Source organism: Myxine glutinosa, chromosome 5, assembly GCF_964187855.1.
Source record: "Myxine glutinosa chromosome 5, kmMyxGlut1.1, whole genome shotgun sequence".
In the NCBI taxonomy this organism is placed as follows: Eukaryota; Metazoa; Chordata; class Myxini; order Myxiniformes; family Myxinidae; genus Myxine; species Myxine glutinosa.
The window spans coordinates 143,451,581-143,473,089 of record NC_136265.1 but is presented as its reverse complement, the minus strand read 5'-3'; the positions used below and the strand labels follow the sequence as shown (position 1 = coordinate 143,473,089).

Here is a 21,509-nt window from a genome sequence, read left to right as displayed (position 1 = left end):
TGTCCGTGATGGACCTATAGCTCCATACTTAAATTGAGGTGAAAATATGCCTAAACTTCCCAAAAAATTTCACCTTAAATTATTCAGAATAAAATATTGAAAACGGCATGATTGTTATGTTTTTATGTGACCATAATATCACTTCTCCAGAAAATATAGCAATAACATGGGTATATTACACTGTTTTGACGACAACAAACTTGTAATGTGCGAGGTTGTAAAAAAACGGGGGGGGGTGCTTAACTTAATTCTTTGTGTGTATATATATATATATATATATATATATATATATACATATATATATATATATATATATATATATATATATATATACATATATATATATATATATATATATATATACATATATATATATATATATATATATATATATATATATATATATATATATATATATATATATATATATATATATACACACACACACACACACACACACACATAAGGAGGATGACAAGGGAGTGGAGGAGGGAAAGGGAGGAGTCCGGTAAGATGTTTGTGCGAGAAGGATTGATGTTGATGAGCGAGTATAAAAGATCATGGTCGTGGATCAGGGATGACCTAAGATGGCGATGGTGGTGAACAGCTCTCTTGAAGCACTGAAGGGAAGAATGATATTAAAAGGACTGAGGAAGTTGGTTCCACAGTTGGGCAAAAAGAGGATTAAATGAGTGGAGGTGAGCGGAGAGTCTGGATACCTGGAGTTTCGCCATAAGGATGTTACTGGCCCTGCAGAAACCTGGGTGGGGTGGAGGGCATGAGGGAGACACCTTTTAACCACCTGTTATCCTGCGTCCCATCAACCCAATCCCCCCCCCCCCCCCCCTCTCCATGACAAGTCTGCCTTCCTCTGGCATTGCGCTCCTCCTTTATCCAGGCTTTCATAGGAACACAAAAGAAAAAGCGGCATCAGTGCACTTATACAAGATTTACAAAAAGGTTAGTAATACAATGGACAAATCAACACAACGTGTGGAATCTAAAACCAGGATCCCGGCATCATGAGCCCAATTGTCAGATGGAAACACCAAACAGGCTATCTCTGTAAACTTTCCATAACAACAGTCATCTTGCAAGAATTCCAGGCCTGGGGATCAAACAGTACATGGATACATGTTTGTAAAGCCTTTGTTAAGTGTCAGCATTGCATTTTAATTAGCACTTGATGTATCAATGGATGAGTTTGGGTTCAATGGGAAAACCTACGGTCACGTACCCAATCACGAGGTAGAGGTAAAGCCTTGCTTTTTGCTTTAAAAGTTTTCAATTCTGGAGAAAAGCGTTTTGAAAGCTGTTGATGAAATTCTTCATCCTTATGTTGCTGTTCAGTATCATTTTCCAGGAATGAGTAATTAAAAAGGCACTGGCGGTGCCTGCGGGAGTCTTACTTCGGCACACCGCAACCATTTCTTCCGAGGAGCTACGGCCGGCGACCCGGGCAATCCTGCAGGACCACTCCGTCAATGGCCTTAGTGTTCAGCTCGATCTTCGAACCTTGCAAACACGATCCTGTCGGTCTCGAATCAGTGGCTTTCACCTCGCACTTCCACTGGAGGGCGACTGCGCAAAGGGTTTTCAACGTTTCGCTCGGAAGGATAAATAATCTTCCCACCCAATACTTAAAACGGGACTGAAAAGGTTTGGTGAGCAAAGGGGACTGAAAACATAGACTACCTAGAGAGAAAAGAACTGAGTTCAGGAAAAAAAAGTTGTGTTTTCAACGTTGGAGGAACAAATGGGGTACAGACCCCAGATCCTAAACCGCATGGATCCCACGTCCGAGTAGCGCAAAGCAACCAAAGGCGCATGTGGTCATTCCTTGCACGAGGTTGGCCCAAAAGTCACCACTGAATCCTGTGAGCTGCGAGTTCTACAAGAGTTTCAAGCACGCAAGACTTTGATGGAATGTCCACTCCACTCTTATCGTTCTCCCTAACCGAACAAGCTGCCTGGCGGAATGCCACCAAGCTCAAAACTGGCATTTGGAATCTGGCTCGGGCATTGACATGTGGCCACGAAGATTACTTTGTAACGTCGTTTGGCGAAGGGAGTTCTCGCACAGCTGTGAGCAATTGTCCTGGAGCACCAAGCGAGGAATCAAAACAGGTGGTCTTCACGTGGGAGTGACGTGCCATCGCCAACAATGCATGTTTTACATCTTCTCAAAGCTTCTGTATTTATGTGATCGGTTATTCCGATGACGACGATGATCATGATGAGGAGTCGCTTTGGAACTTAAAAAAAACACAATTCAGGGAAAACTCATTGTATGGATATCAACTCCATAAATATTTCATTCAACTAATTTAATTAAATTTTAATTGTATTTTAATTGAATTTTAATTCAACTGTTCACCACCATCTCTTATCCTCCGCCATCCAAAACCTTGATCTTTTCTACCCTCGCTAGTTCACCCCAGATCCACTTTTTTTGAAATACTGACTTCTTTCCTGGAAGTCCATGTGTTTTTTTTTTACTCTCCCACCCCCTCCCCCATTGCCATGCCTCCTCCCCCCAAGCCCTCTCCCTCCCACAGATCTCCCGATGTCCCTGACCTCCATCTTGTCTCCCGCTCCCTTTATCATATGTTTTATGTTTTATGTGTCAGTTTGTCTTTTTGTGATCAATGCTAGCTAGTAGCTCTTACACGAGCCTCGATCTTGTATACCAAAATAAAAGCGATTGGGTCGCCATTTTTCGCAGAGTTGGCTGAACGGATCTTCGTCAAACTTTCAGAGGTTCATCAGTGAGCACCTGGGAGTGTTTTAGGCAAAAAAAATTTTTTTTAAAAAAAGTTCGTTTTATTGGAGTTAAAAAAATTTGCTCTATTGTGCCGAAGCCTTTTTAAATTAATGACAGTTATATACAAGTACACATTCGCATAAATAAATACAAAACAATCATCAGACATTTGAATACAAATAAATCAAACAATTCCGGATGTGTACGAAATTGGTAGTACGGCTTCTTCTTCTTCCTGATCGGCATCACACTTAACTCAGACACGTGATGAATGTCACATTCACCCACCAGCATATATATGAAGCCCCCCTCCCTCCTCTCCCACCCTCCCCCTCCCCCCTGCCTCCTCCCCTCCTCCCACTCCTCCTCTCCCCAGCCCCTCCCTTCAACCTCTCCCCCCCTTCCTCCCCTTCCCCCCCATCCCCCCTTCCCCTCCTCTCCCCCCCTCCCCTTCCCCCTCTCTCCCCCTCCCTCCCCCTCCCTCCCATTCCCTCCCTTCCGCCCCTTCCCCCCTCCCCCCATCCACTACCCTCCCCTTCCCCCCCCTCCCCCACCCAGCAACGCCAGGTACTTCTGCTAGTCAGTGATAAATATTAAGTCTGATGACCAGGAATATCAAGTATCATTATTATGGATATTATTAAGAGAAGTATGGATATCAAGAAGCAATTACATGAATATCGAGCATGTGGAGTATTAATGTGACTATGACTTAATTTATTTATTACTATGACTTATTTATTATGACTTATTTATTATTATGACTTATTGTGACTATGACTTATTTATTAATGTGACTATTACTATGACTTTATTACCCTGCGCTCACAAAGCGAAAATCAGGGTTAGACATTCGGGTGCGTATGTGTGGCATACGTGTCTGCATTTTAACATTTCATTTCCTCGGCAACCATTGGTCCAATTGACACAAAAGTTTTCACATAGGAGCACCTCCGTCTGTACATTTTCTTTCGTAATTATGATGTCATAGGTCACATGGTACGCATGCTATCTTGGAAAAACTTTACACCTCTATATCTCCGAAACCGCTCAATGGAAAAAAATGAAACGAGGCTCATTTTCAAGTACTTCCCATGGGGAATAAGATATGTTAATGATGATGTCATCGGTACCTTCATTATGACACTGTGGTGGACACATTGTCAGTGGGCAATAATTCCGCGCACCAGTGGGTGGCGCGAGCGTCTGGGCGTGGAAGCCAGCTCGGGCCACGCCCGGAGCGAAGGCGTCACGAGGCGCAGGGTGGAACTGAGGACATGCCCCGCCTTTCGGCCGACATGCCACGCCCGGGGGCAAGGAGTGGCCTCGGGACATATACGCGGGCTCGATAGTCGAGCCCGCCCAGTGCTTACGTGTGAGCTGTTAATAAAGCATTTCAGTTTGTACAACGCGTTGTGGCCTACCTTCTTGGCAAACAAATCGTGTGTGCACAGCACCACACTGGTGACCCCGACTGGTTCAGCCGTAGCTGACCCCTGAACACGCCATGGCTACCAACGCTGTCGCCGTCAAACTCCCGGAGTTCTGGGAAGCGCAAGCCGACGTTTGGTTTGTGCAGGCCGAAGCTCAATTCCAGCTCCGGGGCATCACGGCGGACGAGACCATGTACTACCACGTGGTTGCCGCCCTCGGGCCCGGCACTGCCGCCCGCGTCGTGTCCATCCTTCGGCGCCCGCCGGGCGACCACAAGTACTCGGCGCTCAAACGTCTCCTCCTCGCCACGTTCGGGCTCACGGAGGCCGAACGCGCCGACCGCCTCCTGGACCTTCCCGCCCTCGACGACACACGACTGTCCGTTCGGATGGATTTTATGTTGTCCCTGCTTGGAGACCAGCGCCCGGATTTCCTTTTCCGCGCGCTTTTCCTCCGCCAGCTACCTGTGCGGGTGCGGCTCGCGCTGGCCGGTTCGAACTTAACGGAACCCCGCGCCCTGGCCGGAGAGGCGGACACATTTTTCGCGGCCTGCGACACGCGGTCGGTGTACGGTGCTGCCGTAGTGGATCCCGGTGCGGGGGCTACAGCGCCCCCTGTTTCCCTTGTGGCCGCTGCTACGCCCCGCCCACCACCGCTGCCGCCACCACCGCCGGCACGGCCGCCGCGGCAGCCACCGCCGCAAACCTGGTGCTACTATCATGCCAGGTTCGGCCGCAAGGCTAGAGCGTGCCGCCCGCCGTGTTCTTTCGACGGGTCGGGAAACGACCGGGCCGGCGCTCACGTGCGGCCATGAGCGTCGGCCATTCCGGCAGCCTCCTGTTCATCACAGACACCTCGTCTGGTCGTCGTTTTCTGTGCGACACGGGAGCGCAGGTAAGCGTCCTCCCTGCCTCCGCGTCTGACAAGCAAGCTGCGGGCCGGGGCCCCGCATTGCTCGCTGCCAACGGAACACCCATCCGCACATTCGGGAAGTGTTGCCTCTCGCTGCGTTTCGGAGGGCAGCGCTTCAAATGGTCGTTCATCACCGCCAGCATGCCAATGGCCCTGCTCGGTGCGGACTTCCTTTGTGCGAATGGGCTGTTGGTGGACGTTAAGCGTCGACGTCTCGTCCAGGCCAAAACCTTCAGCTCGCTCGCTTGTTCGCTGAACGGCTCGTTGAGCAGCTCGCTGAGCGGCTCGTTGAGCAACTCGCTGAGCGGCTCACAGAGCGGCTTACCAAGCGGCTTGCTGAATGGTTCCATCCCGGCGAAGTTAGTCTGTACGCTTCCGGCAGCGGACGAGTTTACCCGCCTCCTCGCCAGTTTCCCGGCACTCACGCGGCCCACCTTTTCAGCGGTGGCCGTCAAACACGGGGTGGAGCACCATATCCCCACCGTCGGACCACTGGTCTATGCCCGGGCGCGTCGCCTCGACCCCACGAAGCTCGCCATGGCGAAAGCGGACTTCGTCACGCTGGAGCGGCTGGGCATCGTACAGCGCTCCAACAGCGCATGGGCCTCTCCTCTGCACATTGTGCCCAAGCCCGGCGGCGGATGGTGGCCGTGCGGTGACTACCGCCGGCTCAACGACGCCACCACCCCCGACCGCTACCCGGTCCCGCATATGCAGGACTTTTCCGCCCGGTTGGCAAACACGACCATTTTCTCCAAGGTGGACCTCATCCGGGGCTACCACCAGGTCCCCGTACAACCGGACGATGTACCAAAGACGGCCGTCATCACCCCTTTCGGCCTCTTTGAGTTCCTGCGGATGCCTTTTGGGTTGAAAAATGCGGCCCAGGCGTTCCAGCGGCTCATGGATAGCGTCTTGCGTGACTTGCCTTTCATCTACGTCTACCTGGACGACATCCTAGTCGCGAGCGCGTCCCGAGAGGAGCACATGCTCCACCTCCGCACGCTCTTCGAACGCCTGGGCCAGCATGGCCTGATAATCAACCCCGCGAAGTGCCGTTTCGGCGTCACCGCCATCGACTTCTTGGGGCACCGCATCACCAGGCAAGGGGCCATCCCTTTACCGGCCAAGGTGGAGGCGGTCAGGAGTTTCCCACGCCCCGCACGATCAAGGGGTTCCAGGAATTCCTGGGCATGGTGAATTTTTATCACCGCTTCGTGCCCCGCGTCGCCCATCTCCTGCGCCCCCTGCACGAGGCCCTCCGGGGGAAGCCGGGCAAAGGTGACATCGCCTGGACGGAGTCGATGGCCGCGGCGTTTGTGGGCGCAAAGCTGGCCTTGGCCAACGCCACCATGCTGGCGCACCCGGCACCCGATGCACCAATCGCCCTCACCACCGACGCGTCGGACTACGCGGTGGGCGTGGTGCACGAGCAGTGGGTGAGTGGTGCTTGGCAGCCGCTGGCGTTTTTTAGCCGGCAGCTTCGCCCGCACGAACGCCGGTACAACACCTTCGACCGCGAGCTGCTCGGGCTCCACCTGGCAGTCCGACACTTCCGCCATCTCCTCGAGGGCCGCCCGTTCATGGCCTTTGTTGATCACAAGCCCCTTGTTTTCGTGATGGCCAAGGTCGCCGAGCCATGGTCAGCCCGGCAGCAACATCACCTCTCTGCCGTGTCCGAGTACACGACGGACATCCGTCACGTCGCGGGTAAGGACAACCCGGTGGCGGATTGCCTTTCCCGCTCCGTCGCACACGCGGTCCACCTCGGGATCGACTATGCCCGGATGGCGGAGGACCAGACTGCCGACCCCGATGTCCAGGCCTTGCGGACCGCCGTCACGGGCCTCCGAGTCACCGAGGTGAGGTGCAGTTCGACGTCGCGGGCACTGCCCTCTTGTGCGACGTCTCCCTCGGCCGGCCTCGCCCCATCGTGCCCACTGGTTGGCAGCGCCCGATTTTTGACGCCATCCACGGCCTGTCCCACCCGGGCACGAAGGCCTCCCAGAAGCTCGTCGCGGTGAAGTTCGTCTGGCATGGCCTCAGGAAGAACGTCCGCGACTGGGCCAGGACATGCCTCGCGTGCCAGCGCGCAAAGGTCCACCGCCACATCCAGGCCCCTTTGGCCCCATTTACGGTGCCCGAGCGTCGGTTCGACCACGTCCACGTCGACTTGGTGGGACCTCTGCCCCCCTCGCGGGGTTTCACCCACCTCCTCACCATGGTGGACCGCACCACCCGGTGGCCGGAGGCCGTGCCATTGGCGGTGACGGCTGCGGCGGACGTCGCGCAAGCCTTCATCGCCACGTGGGTTGCCCGGTTCGGCGCCCCCTCGGACATCTCGTCCGACCGCGGCCCCCAGTTCACCTCGGAGCTCTGGGGAGCGGTGGCGCAAGGGCTCGGCGTCAAGCTGCACCGCACCACGGCCTACCACCCCCAGGCCAACGGCCTGTGCGAGCGCTTTCATCGCTCAATGAAGGCCGCGCTCTGGGCCAGCCTCTGCGATGGCAGCTGGGCCGGCAGGCTCCCCTGGGTCCTGCTGGGCCTAAGGACGGCACCCAAGGATGACCTGCGCGCGTCCTCGGCAGAGCTGGTCTTCGGACAACCATTGCGGCTACCGGGCGAATTTATCCCTGACTCCACGGCCCCTTGGTCCGCGGCGCAACAGCGCTCCACCCTGCAGGAGACCGCCAGGAGGTTCGCCCCGGTGCCGACGGCACACCACGGTTGCCCGTCCTCCCACGTCGCCCCGGAGCTTCGCACGGCGGAGTACGTTTTCGTCCATCACGACGCCCACCGGGCACCACTGCGGCCCCCGTACGACGGGCCCTTCCGCGTGCTGGAGACCGGGGACAAACATTTCACCGTGGACATCGGCGGTACTCCAGATCGTATCTCCGTGGACCGCCGCAAGCCAGCCCACCTCGACCTGGACCACCCCCCGCCAGCAGCTCTGCCTCCGCGTCGAGGCCGCCCCCCGGTGGGCAGACCCCCGGCACCCCCCAGCCCCACCGTCCCGCTAGCCCCCAGCCCTGCACGCATCGCCAGAGGGCGTTTCGGCCGGGTCATCCGGCTTCCCTGCAAGCTCACCTTTCAGGTGCGCGGGAATTCTGGGGGGGCGCGTGTGGCGGACACATTGTCAGTGGGCAATAATTCCGCGCACCAGTGGGTGGCGCGAGCGTCCGGGCGTGGAAGCGCAGCTCGGGTCACGCCCAGAGCGAAGGCGTCACGGGGCGCAAGGTGGAACTGAGGACATGCCCCGCCTTTCGGCCGACCGGCCACGCCCGGGGGCAAGGCGTGGCCTCGGGACATATACGCGGGCTCGATAGTCGAGCCCGCCCAGTGCTTACATGCGAGCTGTTAATAAAGCATTTCAGTTTGTACAACGCGTTGTGGCCTACCTTCTTGGCAAACGAATCGTGTGTGCACAGCACCACAACACCATAATTCGACATCCAACGCTCGATCCAATCAGTATGATTTTTTTTTCTGCAGTTGTTGGTCTGATTCACACAATTTTTTTTTTACCATAGAAGCGCCTCTGACTGCAGAATTTTCAGTGATAATTATGATGTCATAGGTCACGTGATACGGGGTGCCATCTTGGAAAAACTTTGCACCTCTATCTCTGAAACCGCTCCATGGAAAAAATTGAAATGTGGCTCATTGTAAAGAACTCCGCATGGGGAATAACATATGTAAATGATGTCATTGGTGCCTTAATTATGACGTCATAATTCGACAGGGACAACATTTAGTGTGATCAGTTTGAAATTTCTTGAGCGTGATCTACACAATTATATTAAATAATACAAATTTATGATGGCATCTATAAATTTAAGAATATAAATTTATCATGTCAATTTATGGTCTGGCAGCCATATTGGATCAAATAAAAAAAAACCTTCAAAAACAGAAGAGTTGCCTCGCACCAAGTTGACTGTGCAGGGTAAGTATTCTATGAATACCATCTAGTTAAATATAAGATCGAGGCTCATGGAAGAGCGAGGTAAAAGAGGCATGTACTTTCAACAAGCACCACTGTGCCTTCCACCTTTTGTTTTGTATAATGTTCTAAAAAATATTTTTCTCGAAAGCGATTTCATGAAGGTGAATATCCTGATAGTTAATGAAATCTATCACTCAGTTCTGTTTTTTCAGCATTGGTCCCAGTTGAGTACGAGCCTATTAACTTAGCCACTTGTCACGTCATGCGTTTTGACATGTCCACGATTCATGTCGCCCACCATTGAGGAGAGCAGGCCTTAGTTCAGAACCCCATCTGTAAGACCTCCATCGAGAGGAACGAGTCGACAGGCTCGAGCGGTGAAATCCAAGCAAAGTGAAATGGTAGTTTTAGCTCAACATGACAGGACAAAGCCCGCACTGCGGGTGGAATGAAGGTATTATCTCGACACACCTGTGCCTTCCATGTTCCCCCAAGTTTCCTGCTTTCTCCATCACACCGCCCTCTTGCTTCATGGACTTGAACCTCTTCTCCTGCACTTCATCAAAGAATCTCCCTCACTACAGTTAGGGTTAGGGTTAGTCGTGGCAGTCGCTCCCACTTGCTCCACCCAAACATTTCTTTCAATAGTCTTCACCGCTCTTCTTTCACGATGCAATGAACTCTTCATCATCTTCCTTCAACTTCTCTCCATGATCTCATATTGTTCCTCCCTCTCTCCCTATTTGGGCCCTTTTTATAATACTACCTGGTGACAACCACACTATTGTCCTCTATATCCCCATATGTCCTCCATCTCTGTCTTTCTTTCTATGCCTTGATGGGTCATCTATTTAGTACGTTTGCAAGGGGGAAGTGAATTATGAAAAGGAAGAGAAGGCAGATTTATGGGAGAACGGAGGGTAGAGGATGTGTGCGAGGGGAAGGGAAGGGAAAGATATTTGGGAGAAGTTGGAGTGAGGGAATGGGATGGAAGGACACATATTGGGCATACGGGGCTGGGAGAGGGTGAATAAAAGTTTCCGCCACATTGCGTACGTAATAAACTCACGCAGCGCATTAAATTAGTCTTAAACTTACATATTTAAATGCAAGTCATTGTATTTTCCTATTTGTACTTAAAGTTCATTCTTTCTTCTCTTTCGTTCTGTCTTATTATCTCAACAGATGGTTTTGTATTTAATTTACTGCCACTTGATAGCATGCTTATTCATAGCCAAAAAATGGTGAACTTCGGGCCTGTGTTCCTCATTATAATCGACCATTTTATCTTGCCGGGAAAGACTTAAAATCCAAAAACGGTTTTTTCGAACTCTTTGTCGATGTAAATGTTTGCAAATCCCCCAAAAAGGAACAGTTGCAATCTGTTCTTAAAGAAATGAAAAGTGGAGCTTGGCATGCTTTCCTATTCACAAGGTGCGCACGTTGTAGTTGTAGGTTGAGTTGTACTAGCACAGCAGTTTTGGGTCTCCATTTGTCATTCGCACAATCCTGTACCTTCCTGCCAGGTTCACCCAGCTTTGTCATTCATGAGATGGTGAGAAAGAAACATCTATCAGCCGGCGTCTGCTTGTCCTCTCTCCACCCCATTGGTCGTACTTATCCCGCCCACATTCCCAGCCCTCCACCGTCCCTTCCAAACCACACTCACTATTCCAACATTTCACTTGTATTGCTTATTTGTGGGAGCACCGGGTCCAGCACTTCGTCTCCGCTGAGCAGTTCAAAGTTGTCTCACAAGGGTATGTTCCCCCTCCAAACTCTCTTGCACCTTTCTCACCATACCGCCACAATGGTGCTCATTCCTTTTGGACTTTGCTCGACAAATCAACAAACAGAGACAATGTTATATCGACTGCTTGGCAGATCCTGCATCTCATACAGGACACTATTGTACTATAGGGGAATTACATGCGGTAGAATGTCGTTGGGATGTAGAGACGGGTTAATTGAGGATTTGGTGAACAGAACTCTGCCTTCTATCTGTCATGGTGGTTATCTCAGCTCAATAAGCCATCCGGGCTCTATCGGTTGCTGTAAAGTTTTCAAGATCATCCATTACTGTTAAAAAAATTAATATCAAGCAAAATATATAGGGTGTCCCAAAAAAACATTTTTATTATAATACAGTATATGTGTCTGTATACATTTTGAGGTACCCTGTATGTACCACAGTAATTCTATGTCATCTCATGTGATTGATGTATTTGCATATTTTATTTTATCTTGTCAGAGTAGTTGTAAAAAAGCATGCTGGCATTGGGTGCTAAGTCCGTTTATTACTCACGAGGTTGCATTGTTAAGTTATCCCGAGGTTAACTCAGTTTACGTTATACATTTGTCACAGGTGCGAGGTTTTGATGAAGTTTTCATGAAGTTATCCTCAGTATAACTTTGCATTTTGAAGTTGCTACAAAAAATTATACCTTTGCTTGACATTTGGAAACTACTACCAGTGTTACTTTACAAAAAAATAAAGGCACAGCCAACCAGCAGGTTGTACCAAGTACTACTGTACTGATTCTTTAAACAAACAGGAAAGAGCAGATATAGCCAAAGCCTAAGGCGAAACCTGTTCCTTCCTGTTTTTTTATTTTTTGAAAATCTGTGGATAGTACTTAGGACAATTTATTGGTTGGCTGTGCCTTTCTTTTTTTCAGAACAATGGAAAGTCCCAACTGTCATATATATATATATATACTTATACACGAGCAAAAGTACCCGGCGTTGCCGGGTAACAATGAGTCGCTTCCTGACGGGAATATGAAGAGAGGAGGGGAGGAGAGGATGGAGGGGGAAGGGAAGGGAAAGGGAGGGGGAGGAGAGAGTGGGAAGGGAAGTGGGAGGAGAGAGTGGGAAGGGGGAGGGGGAAGGGAGGGGAAGGAGAGGGGGAAGGAAAAGGGGGAGGGGAAGGGGAGGGGGAGGGAAGGGGAGGGGGAGGGGAAGGGGAGAGGAAGGGGAGAGGAAGGGGAGGAGGAGGAGAGAGAGGGAGGTGAGGAGGGAGAGGGAGAGGGAGGGGAGGGAGAGGGAGGGGAGGGAGAGGGAGGGGTGGGAGAGGGAGGGAGGGAGAGGGAGGGGAGGGAGAGGGAGGGGAGGCAGAGGGAGGGAAGGTTAGTATATCACACAAAAATGTGTCAATAAAAAAAAACTTTCTTATGAGCACCTCGTTAATCATCTTCAAAAAGGGTGTTATAACACACCCAGGCACCCAGTTTTCATCGCGCAATCTGTTGGAGGTCCAGGTGTATGCATGCAAAGTTTGGGGGCGCTAGATTTCATGGTTTTGGAGTTATGGAGGAGATAGACAGACGGATGGACGGATGGACGGACAGACACTGCCTTTTATTATTTTTATATGTATATATATATATATATATATATATATATATATATATATATATATATATATATATATATATATATATATATATATATAATGTCTAGAAGGATATAGCGGCTTAAAAATGCCCACTTGTCTTTGAGCTGTCTAGCCTGGGTTTGAATCCTGGCCCAGCTATAAATTGCCATCCTGGTGTTTTACGGGCAGGCTGATTCATCGATGTGTGCGCCATTCATCAGATGGAAGTTAAACTGGTGTTTCCTCTGCCGGCATTAGTTGGTGAATGTTAAAGATCCCACAGTGTTCTTCACGAAGAATAGGCAAGCTATCGCCGGCACCCTGAACAAATTACAAATTCCTGCCACAACAGCTTTGTCAAACGTCAGGCCTGGCCAGCTAGTTCGTGAAAGTCTTGGGCCAACCCATTGACTGGCAGACCCCATTGGAAGATGGGAATAATTGGGGCCTTTAACTAAATAGTAGTAGTAGTAGTAGTAGTAGTAGTAGTACATGTGTATTAAAATGTGTATCTATTATACGAACCTAAACATAAGAGAGGTGTATGGATAAGGATGGAAAATATAATGAGGTGGTGTTCTACCACCATCCTGAAGCTCTGGAGGAAAGAGTGCGATTGTTCTGACTCAGGGAGATGGTTTTGCAGACAGGAGAAAAGGGGAACAGAGGTGGAGGTAAACCTGGATTTTTTTTGAAAATTAACAAGGAGTGGCTTACTGTAAGAATTAATCCACCCTGCAGGGACTGGGGAGGAACAGAGGGCAGAAGACAGCACACAGCAGTTGGAGCAAGACCAGAAGAGAATAGGCAGAGATCAGGCCTCAAAACACGATATGAGAAAACAACAGGCTCTGTGCCCTCTCAATCTTCTTCAGAGATGCTCATGATGTTGAGAGCTTTTCATTCCACAGCATCCATCAGTGAAAGGCAGAACCGAGTACACCACCTCCGATGAACTTTTGATGAAGCCGTGTCGGCTGTGGGAAGTTCCGATTGACAAAAATATCGATCACATGCCGAAGAATTTCAGTCTACTCCTGGCTTTGGAGGCCAGCTTTGATATGTGGCTTATTATAAGGCCCATAAGTTTGAATAACTAACCTCTTGCAGTAGCTGATCAAGAAAGTATATAGGTGGGTTTCTTCGAGAGAGACAGGATGAGAGTGTGGAACTTGCCTTGTTTCAATGACATGTTCCATCTGTCAGACTGCCATCAGATCCTTTCCAGATCCATCGAGAGGGATGCAGCTGCTATCGGCCTGTAGTTGCAATAGAGCATTGTACGGAATAATGTAAAATCATTTTTAAAGTGGAAAAGAAGATTTTCTATGGCATCAGTGTGGTTACTGATGTATGTGAGGAATAAAACTGGGCCTAAGACTGCCTTGGTACACTCTAGCCTCTACTGAAAGAGGAGATGAAAAGATACTGTCGGGACTCCATTTTGTCGCATTGGTATTTGTATGATGACGTAATCCCTCGGTGGAACTACTTATGAGATGAGTACACCTGCGTGCGTAATGGCAGCACAGCTATTCAAGGCTTGTACCGAATGTTGGTGGAATGAAATCTTAGTGCCTCCTGGGAATCTGCCTCCGAGTCATCACAGACACTTTTGAGAGCGAGGCACTGACTGCATGTGCGGAAGAGTCAGCGAACCAAGAAGGAAGGTGGCCTTGGATGCTAAAGGGAGACAGCTTAGCGAGGCGGAGCAGGGTGCCAGACAGTATCAAAGGCCCGCGATATATCCAGAGGTGCAGGGCTGATCTCTCGTGCAAGATTCAGGGTCTCCACGTAGCTATTGCTAAAAGAGAAGCAGGAGCAAGTCCAAAGTATCCAAAACAGAATCTCAGCTGATGATAAGAGATCAGGCCATTAAATAAAGAGCAAAGAGACTTGATGTCGACGATGATTAAGGATCCAGTGATTTTGCTTAAAGTAGAAGTGAGTTTACCTGTTGAGTGGATCGGTTTTTGCACACTCCTTTTTGCACACATGGGAGTGATGTTGACTGTCATTCAGGCAGATGCGAGGTGGCTTAATGTGAATGACAAACTGCAAAGAGCAGACAAAAGCACCAATGAGAATATGAGCACCAATGACATCTGGGCTCGAGGCAGAGGCAGCGGGAGCTGGGAGAGACATGTTGGAAGGTGTGGGCAGAAAGGGATGGGTTGGATCGGAGCATAAACTGAAAAAGGACCTGCGTTTTCCCACACTTCGGATCCGTCCCGATCATACATGCGCAAAGAGGAGTGAGATAATATTTTTTACTCTGTCTTCCTGTCTGGCAGTCAAACAAAATTCCAAACAGGAAACATTTGCTAAAGACGTCATAAAGGACGCAAACAACACAACAGGCAAAGAATCACTCATGTCACGTGTTAAATAAGGTGGTGTATAAGACACTGCTTCAACGGCGGTAAACTTCCGAAATTACAGTCAACCCTCTGCTATCGCGACTTCAGCTATTGCGTTTCTCTGCTATCGCGGATACCTAAAAAAATCTGCACAAACACACGACTATCGCGCCCCATATACGGGCTATAGCGCACCGGAAATGGTGGAAAAAATTCCAACAGTTCGGGTGCTACGTCATCACCGAGCGTGGGGTGATTCACGTGCTGATTGGTTGTGACGTCAGGACGTCAGGGGCGCTGTGATTGGCCGCCCGGCGCCATTCAATGATTCAAGTGCGCCGCGCGTCGCCTCAGAGTGAAGTAATAGCAGTGTCCAAGCCTCTTTTTGTGATATAGCAATGGCCGATATACCCCGTCCCCGACCCCGGCCTCCCACCATTGCCCAGCGCAATGCGGCGGCACCTGCAAGGGAAATCAAGAAGAGGAAGAACTTAACTTACGCTCAGAAATTCGACATTGTGCAGTTGATAGACAATGGTGAAACAAAGCGAAGTGTTGGAAAGAAATTTGGGATAAATGAGTCAACAGTGCGAGGTATTTTCCAAAACCGCGACCATATCAAGGCCCATATGAACGTTGCCTCGTCAGACGCAGGTGCCCAAGCTATGCGAAGCCGTAATCAATTGCTCCTCAAGACAGAACAATTACTCCGACGATATCTGGAGAGGCAAGCAAAGCGAAACGTGGCGATCGATACTCGTGAAATTATGGACATTGCCAAGGGCATTTATGCTGCTGTGGCTCGTAAGATGGGTGTGCGACGACCTCCAGTCTTTCTGGCATCCAAAGGGTGGGTAGATAAGTTCACGTCCCGTCATAAAGTGAAAAGTGTTAAGATATCTGGCGAGGCGGCAAGTGGGGACAAGTCTGCACTCAGTGAGTACCTTGAATCTCGAAGAAATATTATGCATGAAGGCCAGAACACTCCCGATCAAATGTTTGTACGTACTTTATGTATACGACCTTTAAAACGTTTCTTTATTTTAAATTGAATTACATATTTGAACACTAGAACACAAATCGCCTTTTTGGAACTTTCAAAACCCTTCCGTTTCAGTATTTGTTCAAGATGTCTTGAGTTAGTAAATGACAATGCAATGTTTATTTATATATAAAACCCATCATTGTATCGTGCCGACATATTTATTTATTTTTTACACAGACGCTGCGATGTTATTCGCAACCCAGAACAAACTAGAAATCTCATCAATCCTCATGGAGAATCTCCCATTCGGTTACAGCTTCACTCTTTCATTCCTCTTTTCTCCCGCCTCTGGAACAAACTCCCTCACTCCCTTCAATCCCACTCCTCCCTCCAGGTCTTTAAAACAGCTGTTCACCACCATCTCTTATCTTTCTCCATCCAAAACCTTGATCTTTTCTACCCCCGCTAATTCACCCCAGATCCACTTTTTTGAAATTCCAACTTCTTTCCTGGAAGTCCTTGCAGTATCCTTGTGTTTTATACTTCTCCCACCCCCACCCCTTCTGATGCCTCCTCCTCCCAAGCCCTCTCCCTTCCACAGATCTCCCGATGAACCTGCTCTCAAATGTTGTGTTTGTGTGCTTCACCATCTCTCCCCATCTTGTCTCCCGCTTCCCTTATTATATGTTTTATGTGTCTGTTTGATTTTTTGTGTGATTAATGTTAGCTCTTCCATGAGCCTCGATCTTGCATACAAAAAAAAAAAAAAGAAGCTTTGCACGAGTCGAGGCTATCTTGGGATTCTGTAAGTTAATATCTGCAGCATGAACGCTGCGGCAGAATTCGAAACAGGCAAGCCAGGAAAGATGCCACACCAATGCCTCCTAAAAGTAAACATCGCAGCACCTAATCTTAGCAAAAAGTAAATGTGAAACCGGCCACGGTTATCCAGAGATGGCGTCCCATATTCTCACGCAGCGCTTCGACTTGGCGAAGAGTGCTGCGTTGATGTCATTGGGGATGAAGCGAGGAAGGGTGAAGTCATTGCTGGCTTTGAAATAAACACAAATCCAGACTAAGTGATTTTAGCAGGCAGGTGGTCGAAAGCTACGGAGAACAATAATGCCTTCTTCGTGAGAGCAATACAAGAGCTTTTGCAAAAACCATCAGGAGCAAAAGATCCGGGTTTGTCGCAAACAAAGGCCTTTTCGAACCCTGGTTTGTATTTGATACTTCGGAAAAAATAGATTGCATCCATCTGGATAATACAGAATACCTGACGTGCAAATTTGTAAACAAACCAGGTTTTCCACTCGTTTATATTCTCAAATAGAGTTTTTCCCCCTCTTTGAATGGGTCTACATTGGAGTTAAGGAAGTTGAATATGTCCTTGTTTCACTTTATTTGTTTACGAACATCTTGCCATAATGGCCGACATTCCTGTGCATATCCAGAAGGATTGACTTCAAAAAAAGTTGCCACTCCCTGGAGGTATGGTAGCGAATTGATATATCTCAATGGACTTCACCCATGCATGACTCTAGAGTCTAGAACACCCGTATGGGCCAGAGTCCATATCGCGTTCTTGGTCCCAGAGTCCATATCGCGTTCTCAATCTCTCAATGCCAGAGTCCGCAGTTCGTTCTTGGTCCCAGAGTCTGCAGCACGATCTCGGTCCCCACAGTCTGTAGAGTGTTCTCGGTCCTGGAGTCTGTAGCACATTCTCGGTGCTGGAGTCCATGGCTCATTTTCGGTCCCGGAGTCTGTAGCTCATTTTCGGTCCCGGAGTCTGTAGCTCATTCTCAGTCCCAGGATCCGTAGCTCATTCTCGGTCCCAGGATCCGTAGCTCATTCTCGGTCCCGGAGTCCGAAGCTCATTCTCGGTCCCGGAGTCCGAAGCTCGTTCTCAGTCCCGGAGTCCACAGCTCGTTCTCGGTCCCGGAGTCCACAGCTCGTTCTCGGTCCCGGAGTCCGCAGCTCGTTCTCGGTCCCGGAGTCCGCAGCTCGTTCTCGGTCCCGGAGTCCGCAGCTCGTTCTCGGTCCCGGAGTCCACAGCTCGTTCTCGGTCCCGGAGTCCACAGCTCGTTCTCGGTCCTGGAGTCCGCAGCTCATTCTCGGTCCTCACAGTCTCTAGAGTGTTCTTGGTCCTGGAGTCTGTAGCTTAGGCTAGCATCACACCAAAGTAGTTCTATCCCGTTCTACCCCGTTCTAAAACAAATACTAGAACGGGCTGTGATCACGGTAGAATGCGTAGTTTGGCGTAAAATACGATGCTAGTTCATTCATAAGCAGTCCTCAATACGTCTATCTCGTTCTTATCTCGTTCTTAGCCAGTCTGCAGTCCGTTTGTATCCAGTTCAGATCGTGTAAAAGTGCCCGTTCACCTCATGCCGACAACGTTTCGAAGCAGTTCGAGCCTGTCTGTAGCCGTTCTCAACCCGTTCTTAACCAGTTCAACCTCGTTCTACCTCATTCTACCTCGTTCACAATACGTCCAAGCCAGTTCTAACTAATTCTTAACCCGACCAACTCGTTCGCACTATGTCCTCTTCTCGTCCCTAGTGCGTGTGTACTCGCGTCCTGGCCCGTCCTGGCCCGACTGCTATGAATACCGAGCGCGTTGTAGCCAGTCCTCATTCAAGTTCAGGGCTCCGAGCTGTACACATCTACAATACAATCTCCGATCATCATGCCTCCAAAGAGAAGTCGATTCAGAAAAACAGGGCGAGCGAAATCAAGCACAAATAGCCCTGCTGAAGGCCATGCAGATCCCCTGAAGTTGCTGAGACTATTGAGCCTGCCCATGAAGGTCCAATTCAAGAGAGGGAGACGGAGAGAGCTGTATCCCCTGGAGCCTCTACCATCTCATTGTACTCTTCCTCTGCTTCCAACATAAATTGGATGAAACCAACATTCAACATGTTAATGTATGCAAAGTTATCCATGGTTCTGGGCACAAATCTTGCAAATCTTCACGTCAGGAAACGATGTGCACTGCCCGAAATCTCAAGCCCAACTGATGAACCTGAAACAGCCGTATTTATACCCTAGCTTGTCCTATCGTACTGCAGACGGGGTGGTTGTAGTAAGAACTGCGTGAGAACTACATAAACATACTCAAAACTAGGAGAACTTAATGAGAACCTACTGGGAGCTTTTAGAACCATGTAGAAGCGTGTTGCCAACTGCTTCAGAACTTTATATTTCGTTTGAAACGTATTTGCACGGAATAAGGATTGACTAAGGACGTAATGCGGTCAAATTGGGTCTGTCGCCGAACGGGATGAACGAGCAACAAACGGACCCGGTCGGTGTGCACACGTACTGAAATTTATGTCCGACTGCACCACGTCGTAACACTTCCCTAGTAGGTTCGAAGTACGGCAATTCCGTTCGTAGTACGTCTATCTCGTTTTAAGTACGAGCCCTGCTGAAGGCCATGGCTACGTTGTCAATCCGTCTAATTGGAGAACGGGATGGATGGGATAAAATTTTGAGCAGGCTCAAAGTTCTAGAGTACCCTCCCCGTCCGAGCCCGTCCATGAAGTTCGTAAAAAGACTAAATAGTTGCTACTATGTCCACTACGTTCATACACAGTTGGAGCCCGTTCGACAACATTTTCACGAACGTATTGAGAACTAGTTTGGTGTGATGGGGGTATTAGCACCGTTTTGGGTGAGACTGCAGCACTTTCGCACATTTAATGTTGCAGTGGTGATATTCACATTAGGTATTGAGTACATTCTTACATATATGTATTTGCCCCACGGCCCCTTCGATATATTGTCATCAGGTTCCCAACAGATCTCTTGAAAATGATTGGATAGTTTATGATGGTTATTGCACGTGACCCTGTTGTGTTCCGCTGAAATATGTCAGGATGAGAATTCTTGATAAAGCTCTGGAGGACATTTATTGGTGGTTGTTGTTGGGTTTCTTCATCCACAGTGGTGTTTCTCCCGGGGTTCTTCACGCCTGCTTTCTTCACCCAATAATCATCTTTGTTTGCATCTTGTGAATTAAGCTTGTAAATTGCGCAAAACCTGAACATAACCTGCACCTTCAGAATCCAAAATTGGAAATGTACAAGGTGGATCGCAGGTAAAGGTTCGACAAGTTTATTCACTCGGAGGCTTTCAAACCCCAAACGAGAAACGTCTCCGGTAAATGTTCTTCATCCTTTCAACATCATGAATTGTATTCTGGAGGGATCCATTACTTTCTATTGTAGCCGTAACAGGTTTTGCAGGTGTTTTTTGGATATCTTGAAATTTCTTCCGCAGTCGTCAAACAAAAGTCTTATTTGTGCAGATCTTGAATTCTTTGGTGCTTCCTATTGGAGGAAGACACCTCGGTAGTTACCATAAAACATCTTTAAACTTGAGCAAAGCTTCAATAGTTAAGTATTCTTCACTAATGGTGGTACAGAACATTTTCACCTCTCCTGCACTTGCCTTTGAACAGCAATTCTTGAAAAACCTCAATCAGCACTGGTTAATCATCAGCTTATAGACTTTGGACATATTTTGCACATAATCAATGGTTAGAGATTCCTCCCATTTATCAGGAAAGTTATACCTTGTCCCTCCCATCTGAGCCCCATCCTGGTTATGTTGTGCCGATACTCCAAGTATTACCTGTTTTCTTCGAATGTCGGTTATCACATCTCAAAACTTTGGCAATGCACTCCTCCAAGTAGTATATAAATATTTGGGCGTTGCCTTCAACAGAACATATATCCGTCAGTTTTCATGAGTCTAATACTGGGCTCAGCATCAACCAGATTCATTTTGCTTGAGGCTCCATGTTACCGTCATTGAACGTTTTGCTCCTATAGTCAGGTTCACTATGTTTTTTCGTTCAAAATTTTGGAGATTAGCAAAACTATACATTTTTGGAATATTCAGAGCATGAGGAATCCAAAAATTAATGTTTACATTTGCGTAGACACCTTTGCGAAAATGACACTCAGGACAGTGATGAAGATCTGTAAAAGCATATTCCTGAACGGTATAGACCTCGTAGATCCTGTGTATAGGACTTATAGTTCAATCTGATACTACCTATAACTTCCTATAACAACCTATAACTTCAAAGGACTTGCAATATCATGTATTATGTAATACAGTTATATCACAAATATAAAGACAATGGTTTTCAATTACCTTTGTTTGTTGCTTTTCTATAATCCTGAGCACTATTTTGAGGCCTTTATTGGATTCCTTGACCCAGAAAACATAGGATTAGCATATTTAATTAAGTCTCTAGGTTGACTAGAAGCCGAGATCGCGCAAAATATGTATTTTATGGCGGCCATTTTCAAAATCCAAAATGGCGGCCATGCAGGTGTCTGTGCAAATGCCAACATTGATTTTCAGATTCTCCATGCTCTGAAGATTCCAAAAATGTACAGGTTTGCTAATCCCAAAATTTTGAAAGAAATTATATTTGTTAACATAGTGAACCTGACTCTTCATCACTGTCCTGAGTGTCATTTTCGCAAAGGTGTCTACGCAAATGTAAACATTAATTTTTGGATTCCTCATGCTCTGAATATTCCAAAAATGTACAGGTTTGCTAATCTACCAAAATTTTGAACGAAATTATATTTGTTAACATAGTGAACCTGACTACTAGCTGCATGAGTGTACCATCATTCACTCGGTGATCAATGGAGTAAATAGGAGTGGAGTCTCATGCCAAGCTACATATGTGGAAAAACAGGGCT

At 48.4% G+C, this 21,509-nt stretch overlaps 1 protein-coding gene across 2 annotated transcripts in view; it reads left to right on the top strand.

Annotated features, from left to right (window-relative positions):
* LOC137439679 (neuronal-specific septin-3) overlaps positions 1-21,509 on the top strand; it is a 180,941-nt gene that overhangs the window by 109,264 nt on the left and 50,168 nt on the right. Inside the window, exon 1 of one of the 2 annotated variants that reach the window (XM_068135667.2) lies at positions 10,698-10,819. The exons of the other annotated variant lie outside the window; for it this stretch is intronic. The gene's annotated coding sequence lies outside the window, so the exon portion shown is untranslated. Of the gene's footprint in view, positions 1-10,697; positions 10,820-21,509 lie in introns of those variants that run through there. 2 annotated transcript variants of the gene reach the window in all.